Source organism: Meleagris gallopavo, chromosome 1 (genome assembly GCF_000146605.3).
Source record: "Meleagris gallopavo isolate NT-WF06-2002-E0010 breed Aviagen turkey brand Nicholas breeding stock chromosome 1, Turkey_5.1, whole genome shotgun sequence".
In the NCBI taxonomy this organism is placed as follows: Eukaryota; Metazoa; Chordata; class Aves; order Galliformes; family Phasianidae; genus Meleagris; species Meleagris gallopavo.
Genome location: NC_015011.2, coordinates 138,414,165 through 138,419,785, shown reverse-complemented (window position 1 = coordinate 138,419,785; position 5,621 = coordinate 138,414,165).

The following is a 5,621-nucleotide window of genomic DNA, read 5'->3' as shown; positions in this document are numbered from 1 at the left end:
AAAAAAAAACCAAAACAAAAAAACCACCATCATTGCAATGCCACTGTAGGAATCCAGAGTCTTGCTCCCTTTGAAGGTTTGCTGGAGGTCCTTCATAGAATCATAGAATCATAGAATGGCCTGGGTTGAAAAGGACCACAATGATCATCGAGTTTCAACCCCCCTGCTATGTCCAGGGTCGCCAACCACCAGACCAGGCTGCCCAGAGCCACATCCAGCCTGGTCTTGAATGCCTCCAGGAATGGAGCATCCACAACCTCCTTGGGCAACCTGCTCCAGTGCGTCACCACCCTCTGAGTGAAAAAATTCCTCCTAATATCTAACCTAAACCTGCCCTGTCTCAGTTTAAGACCATTCCCCCTTGTCCTATCACTATCCACCCTCACAAACAGCCATTCCCCCTCCTGTCTATACGCTCCCTCCAAGTACTGGAAGGCCACAATGAGGTCTCCCCGGAGCTTTCTTTTCTCCAAGATTTGTTGGGCAATGGCTGAACTACTGAAGAAGAATGGCAGACACCATCCCAAAAATAGATTCTCATCTTTGTTGCTGTAGGTACCTGCTGAGTTCTTCTGGAGGTGGGAAGCATGTCTTCATTCTCCAAATCGCAGGGACTCCTTAGCTGCTGACAAGCAGCCAACTGCCAGGTGAAGCTGACTCCAGGTTAACAACTTCAGAGGGCTGCTCTCCTCATTCCCATGGCAGTGGGATGAGCCCTCAGCACCAAGCCGTACTGGTGGCCTTCCCAATCAGCGACAGCCAATGGCGCAAAGCAGCATGGAGGGAATTCGTAAAGTAACCCCAGTGTTTTTATTATGTTTTTAAAATGAAAAAATGCCTTATCCTTGACACAGGCCTTCTGTTGAGCACCTAACTGAGGGGGGTGCCTTCTTTAGTGACAAGGGTATGGCTTCTTCAAAGGTTGTTGATATTTTGACACCAGCTTCTGTAAGTCTCTCCTATCATGGCAAAAGCCCATTAAACACATCGTAGCAGTTTAATTTGGTAGAACACTCATGTTAAGGAGTTGGCAGGAGAGGGAAGGTGGTGGTGAGTATGTGGGAAGAGAGGACAAATATCTGGTACAGCTAGGTGTGAAGAGTGCAGTCAGCTGCATGAAGTTTCTGGTGAACCAGATCGTTCACATTTGTATTGGCACTATTGACAGCAGAGAAAAGAAAGATGCCTGTGGGGCTTGTTGCAGCTGATGATGTCCTACTTACTATGTAAAGCCACATACTCGTGCTTCTCTCAGCAATGAGTTATGGTGATGTCTCCAGTTCTTGCCTAGGCAATTTTACAAAACTCGAAACTGTGTGCCCTTGGGGGGCTATCTCAGTTTGCACATCCTCATTGATCTCAGTTCTCTACCATGCTTCCTCTGTATTGGGGTGGCCCTGTCCCTCACAGGATATCTTTCTACCCCAGGGTCACCTTCTTCTCATTGTTTGTTCATCTCTTTGTCTGAAGATACACCACTCCCTGAGGAGGAAGTCACCGGAGCTGAACTGTCTGTTGCAATTTTTAAGTGAAGAATTCTACCCCTTCACTGAGGAGCTCTCAGCCCTGCTGCAGGCAGGGTACTGCCTTACTTTCTTGGTCCCCTCTGCCATTTCTCAGCTGGGTCTCAGAAAAAGACCCAATGCCATCTGCTATTTTTTCCTTATGGCAAGGGAAGAGATCATGAACTAATTCCACAGAGCTTTTTATAGAACAAAGATTGCGATGGTCTTAATTTACCGAACTGGAAGTTTTACAGCAGGACTGATTTATTTGATCTGTTTGGGGCTGGTTACTATATACAAATAGATGAGGAACCAAATAGAGCTAGTTACATTAAGGGTGAACACACCATTCACAGCACTATAGGCTTTGGTCAGCTGGCAGGGTGTTTTAACAATCTTTTTTTTGACATGGGATGCATGGTTATATTCTGTTGAAATAGTATTTGCCTGGGATTAAATTAAGCAAATCGTTATTCAGGAGAAGCTACAGAAGTCAGGGAGTTTTGCTGTGGTAAGATCTGATGGAATTGTTCATTAGTGGAACTCAACCAAAGATACTCCTTGCTTAACTGCCACTTGTGAAAAACATGGGGTTTCCCTGAAAGAAAGGCAAAAGCAGATTTGAAGTAGTTTCAGCACAACAACTAATGAATAGCTCAAGCAACACTGTAATTAAGCAGTTAGTTTTGCATTAAGGGTTAAGTTTAGAAGTTATGTTCTCTGCATACTAGTAGGAGTAGGAGTAATTTGGTCCTATTGAAAAGCAAATCAGATGGAAGGGTTCTACTGACTTGACAGCCACCTGAGTGCAGTGTTTTTTAACAAACCTGGCCTTGGTTGAGCTCGACTACAAATTCAAAGGGCAACAGGAGATCCCTTTCCATAAATACTGTGCATTGAAATAAAAATCAACTGGAAGTCAGATCAGCTCTGTGCCTGAGTTAGTCCTCCAGCCTGATGATGGTATTGATACTAAAGTGATAATGTCGTACTGTGACTGTGAGGTAAAATACTGTGTCATTAGAGTCAGTGTGACTTTTGCCTTGAACTCAAGGAATGTAAGACCTCAGCCACAGCTGTAAGATGGTTCTTGTGTATCTGGTATTTTCTTTTTCTTGTTGTTTTACTTTGCTAGTTGTTTTTGTTGTTTTTCTCTTGTATATGGGCTGTTCCAAAAGTCACAGAATCATAGAATGGCTTGGGTTGGAAGGGACCTCAAAGATCATCTATTTCCAACTCCTCTCCCACAGTGTTGTCAGCCACTAAATCAGGCACTAGATCAAGTTGCCCAGGGCCCCATCTAAACTAGCCTTGAACACCTCCAGTGATGTGGCATCCACAGTATCTCTGGGCAACCTATGCCAGTGCCTCACCAACATCTTAGTTAAAAATTTTCCTGATTTCTAATCTAAATCTCCCTTCTTTTCATTTTAAACTGTTCCCCCTTCTCCTGTTACTACTGGCCCATGTAAAAAGTGAATTTCCTTCGTGTTCACAAGCTTCCCTTAAGTACTGAAAGGCCTGAGCTGTCTCTTCACAAGACTGAGCAAGCCTAGCTTCCACAGCCTGTCTTCACTGGGAAGGTGCTCCAACCCTCTGACAATCCTCGTGGCCTTCCCTGGACCCACTCCAATAACTTTATGTCATTCTTGTGCTGGGGGCCCCAAGCCCTGATGCAGTTCTCCAGCTGGAGCCTCACAAGGGCAGAGTGGAAGGAAGCAGAATCCTCCCTCTCCCTGCTGGCCACCCTCTTTTGATTTAGCCAGGATATATTTGGCCTTCTACGCTGCAAGCGCACATTTGTGGCTCATTTCCAACTTCTTATCTGCCAGAACCTACAAGTCCTTCTCCACAGAGCTGCTCTTAAGATGTTTTTTCTCTCTGTTTGTATACATACCTGTGATTTCCTCAACCCAAGTGCAAGACCTTGCACTTAGGTTCATGTGAACTCACTTTTCAAATTTGTTCAGGCGCCTTGGGATGGCATCCCCTCCTTGTATTGCATCAACTGCACTATTCAGCTTGGAGTCATCAGCAACTTTGCTTAGGATGCACTCAGTCCCATTGTCTAGGTCATCGATAAAGATGTTGAAGAGCCCCAGTCATAAGGTGGATCTCTGGAGGACACCACTCATGACCAGTCTCTATCTGGACATAGAGCCATTTACCACAGTCGTCTGGCTGTGGCCATCCAACCACCTCCTTATGCACTGGATAGTCCATTCTTTGGACCTGTATCTCTCTGATTTGGATGTAAGGATGTGGTGTGGAACCATGTCAAAGGTCTTGCAGATGTCCAGGTAGATTATACCATTTGCCCTTCCTTTGTCCACCGATGCTGCCATTCCATCATAGAAGGCCACCAGATTGGTCAGGCATAATGTCTTGAAACAGTGCTGGCTGTCTCAGATAACCTGCTCATCCCTCATGTGCCTTAACAACTCTTCCAGGAAGATCTGTTCCATGATCTCCCCAGGCACATATGTTGAGACTCAACAGCCTGTAGTTTCCCAGGTCTTCCCTTCTCCCTTTTCTAAAAATGGGAGTGATGTTTCCATTTTACCAGTCCCTGAGGACTACTCTGAGCAGCTGCAACTTCTCAAATATGATGGAGAGTGTCTTGGCAATCACATCAGCCATCTCTCTCAGGACCCCGGGATGTTTTCTATTTTGTTGTATCAGTCCATGATGTCAGGAGTAGATGTTAGTATGGCAGTAAAAACTGAACCTTCCCACCAGTATTCCATTCAGTTTTGTTGCTGTGTGACAGATGAAGCAGAGGGGCAGTCTGACAGAACAGCGTCTGACATTCCTCAGCCCAATTCCTCCACGTGAAAAAAAAAAATTGCACCCATTAACATTCACTGATGCTTTCTGAATGTTTATGGAGACCAAACAGTGGATGTGAGTACAGTGCAGTGGTGGGTGGTGCATTTCACCTGTAGCGGCAGCAACAGTGAGTCACCTCCGCTAGTGCAGATTTTTATCAGTGCAGCATGCAGGCTTCTGTTCACCACTGGTGAAAATGCACAGCAATGGTGGTGACTGTGTTGAAAAAGAGTGTTTTGTAGCTGGGAATTTGACCTATTAAACAGTGTTACTGTGCTCTTTGTATCTTTTGAGGTTTTCATGGAAATAAATAGGAGGTGACCAAGACAGATGTTGTGAAGCACCAATTGGGCTATGTTGCCTTTTGGGGACATATAGCAAGGTCTGAGTGTTTGCAGAGAAGGGAGAGTTTGGGTATGGTTTCTACCAGCAGGAACCCGTAATCTGGGTGATTTTCCTTGGCTTGCCCTCTTGCAGTGTGTGCAGGTGTGAGGTGAGAAGTCCCAGCACCACAGCTTCAGGACTGCACTGGGCTTGGCAAAGCTGTTGCTGTCCCACTGCCCCTGCAGTAATGCTGTTTTTTCTAGCCTGGAGAAAACAGAATTATGTTATCTGGAGAGTACCAGTAATACTTAAAGCTCTGAAAGATTTGCCTGGCAGCTTTTGTTATTCAGAGACATTATTTTGACATGACTATTGCCACAGGGTTAAAGCTGCTTCTCACCAGCAGTGCCACAAAGAGGAGGGAATCACTTCCTTCATTTTAGGCCCAGCAAATTGTTTGCCTGCTCAGTCCCAGAGAAGGCAGTCTCAAGTAGAGATGATGGTGAAGGGTATTATTTTTTTCATCCACTCACCCTTCATATAACAATAATAATAAATCACTCAGCAAACGGACATTCAGACAAAAAGCAATGGCATTTAACTATTCAACGTAAGCCATTGGTCAAATACTAAAATCTGTTACTAGAATGGCAAGCAACCCTCTTAAGCTATTTTATATGGAAACAGTCATTGCAGATGCTGTGTCATAAATGCTTTCTCATGCAGTAATCCATATACAAGTTACAAAAATTGCTTAGAAGAACCTAGAAGACTTAATCAGGTTTGTTTTGGTTTTAATTGCTACCTGTTTTGCAATTCATCTCACCTAAAGTCTGAGCAGTGGTTGTACCACCTCAGGTGAGCAGTTTTTCTTCACAGAAACTGTCAACTACAAAAAGTTTAAAAGGAGGAAGGAAGGAAGGAAGGAAGGAAGGAAGGAAGGAAGGAAGGAAGGAAGGAAGG